Source organism: Chiloscyllium plagiosum, chromosome 14, assembly GCF_004010195.1.
Source record: "Chiloscyllium plagiosum isolate BGI_BamShark_2017 chromosome 14, ASM401019v2, whole genome shotgun sequence".
Classification (NCBI taxonomy): domain Eukaryota; kingdom Metazoa; phylum Chordata; class Chondrichthyes; order Orectolobiformes; family Hemiscylliidae; genus Chiloscyllium; species Chiloscyllium plagiosum.
This window is the reverse complement of record NC_057723.1, coordinates 66,213,204-66,215,686: the sequence shown is the minus strand read 5'-3', so window position 1 is coordinate 66,215,686 and position 2,483 is coordinate 66,213,204.

The following is a 2,483-nucleotide window of genomic DNA, read 5'->3' as shown; positions in this document are numbered from 1 at the left end:
CCACCTATCCACTTCCCCCTCCCCCCCGACCTATCACCTTCTTCCCCTCCCCCACTCACCTATTGTACTCTATGCTACTTTCTCCCCACCCCCACCCTCCTCTCATTTATCTCTCCACCCTTCAGGCTCTCTGCCTGTATTCCTGATGAAGGGCTTTTGCCCGGAACGTCGATTTTCCTGCTTCTCGGATGCTGCCTGACCTGCTGTGCTTTTCCAGCACCACTCTAACCTAGACTCTGGTTTCCAGCATCTGCAGTCCTTGTTTTTACCCGGCTGGGAATCATCACAGGCTGAGGGACTGGGAGGCAGTTAGGTATAAGGGACTGGAGACTGGGAGTCAGTGCAGTGTGAGGGCCTGGGGCTAGGTGGCAGTGCTGACTGAAGGACTGGGGATTGGGAGGCAGTGCAGTCTGTGGGACTGGGTCCTGGGAGTCAGTGTGAACTGACAGACTGGGTGGGATTACTACCTGAGGGATAGTGAGATGGTGCTGTCTGAGAGAGTGGGGACTAGGAGGCAGTGTTATATGAGAGGCTGGGGACTGGGAGGCAGTGCTATCTGAGGGACTGGGGACTTGGATGCAGTTTACTTGAGGGAGTGTGAGGCAATGCTGTCTGTGGGACTCCTGGCATGGTTGTCAGAGAGACTGGGAGGCAGTGCTGACTGAGGGACTGGGAGGCAGTGCTGTCTGAGGGACAGGGGACTGGGTGGCAGTGCAGTCTGAGGGACTGGGGACTGGGAGGCAGTGTTATTTGAGGGACTGGTGACTCAAACTGAAGACACACAGTGAAGAAGCGCAGGGAAGACTCACAGTGAAAACTCTTAGGGAAGACTCTCAGTGAAGACACACTGTGAAGACTCAGTGAAGACTCACAGTGCAGTCATGCAGATAAGACATAGTGAAGACTTGTAGTTAAGGCTCACAGTAAAGACTCACACTGTGAGGCTACACTGTGTGTCTTCAGTTCGAGTCTTCACTCGGTCTTCACTGTGAGTCTTCCCTGAGAATCTTCACTGTGATTTGGACTGTGCGTCTTCAGTGAGAGGCTTCATTGAGATGCTTCACTGTTCGTCTTCAGTGCAAGTCTGCACTGTGAGCCTTCATTGTGTGTCTTCAATTTGATTCTTCACTGTGAGTTTTCACTGTCAGTCTTCAGTGCGAGACTTCACTGAGAGTCTTCACTTTGTGTCTTCAGTCTGAGTCTTCATTTTGTGCCTGCATTGAGAGTCTTCACTGAGTGCCTTCCCTGTGATTCTTCACTGTGACACCTCAGTGAATGTGTTCACTGTAATTCTTCACTGAGAGTATTCATTGAGTCTTCACTGTGCACCCACACTGTGTGTCTTCAGATGGAGTCTTCACTGTGAAGCAGTGTTATCTGAGGGACTGGACGGGTTGGACTGGAGGGTCTGTTTCCGTGCTGTACATCTCTATGATTCTATGATTATATGAGGGACAGCGGACTGGGAGGCAGCGCTGACTGAGGGACTTGGGACTGGGAGGCAGCGCTGACTGAAGGACTGGGGACTGGGAGGTAGTGCTGACTGGGAATTTGGAGACAGGGAGGCAGTGCAGTCCGAGGGATTGGGGACCAGGAGGCAGTGCTGACTGAGGGACAGGGGACTGGGAGGCAAAGCTATATGAAGGATTTGGGGCTGGGAGGCATCACAGTCTGAGGGACTGGGAGGCATTTCTGTATAAGGCACTGAGGTCTGGGAGGAAGTGCCATATGAGGGACTGGCGACTGCAAGGCAGTGCTGATTGAGGGACTGGGGACTGGGGACTGCAAGGCAGTGCTACTTGAAGGAGTGGGAGACAGTGGTGTCTGTGGGACAGGGGATGGGGAGACAGTGCAATATGAGGGGTTGGGGACTGGGAGGCAGTACTGTCTGAGGGACTGGGAGGCAGTGCTGACTGAGGGACTGGGGTCTGGGAGGCAGTGCTGACTGAGGGACTGGGGTCTGGGAGGCAGTGCTGACTGAGCGACTTGGAGACAGTGTTTTCTGGGGACTGGGAGACAGTGTTGTCTGGGGACGGGGAGACAGTGCAGTATTGAGGGACAGGGGACTGGGAGGCAGTGCTGTATTGAGGGACAGGGGACTGGGAGACAGTGCTGTCTGTGGGACTGGGAATAAATTCTGTATGAAGGACTGGGGGCTGGGAGGGAGTGCTGTATTGAGGGACAGGGGACGGGGAGGCAGTGCTGTATTGAGGGACGGGGACTGGGAGGGAGTGCTGTATTGAGGGCCTGGGGACTGGGAGGGAGTGCTGTATTGAGGGACAGGGGACTGGGAGGCAGTGCTGTATTGAGGGACGGGGACTGGGAGGGAGTGCTGTATTGAGGGACAGGGGACGGGGAGGCAGTGCTGTATTGAGGGACGGGGACTGGGAGGGAGTGCTGTATTGAGGGACAGGGGACTGGGAGGCAGTGCTGTATTGAGGGACGGGGACTGGGAGGGAGTGCTGTATTGAGGGACAGGGGAC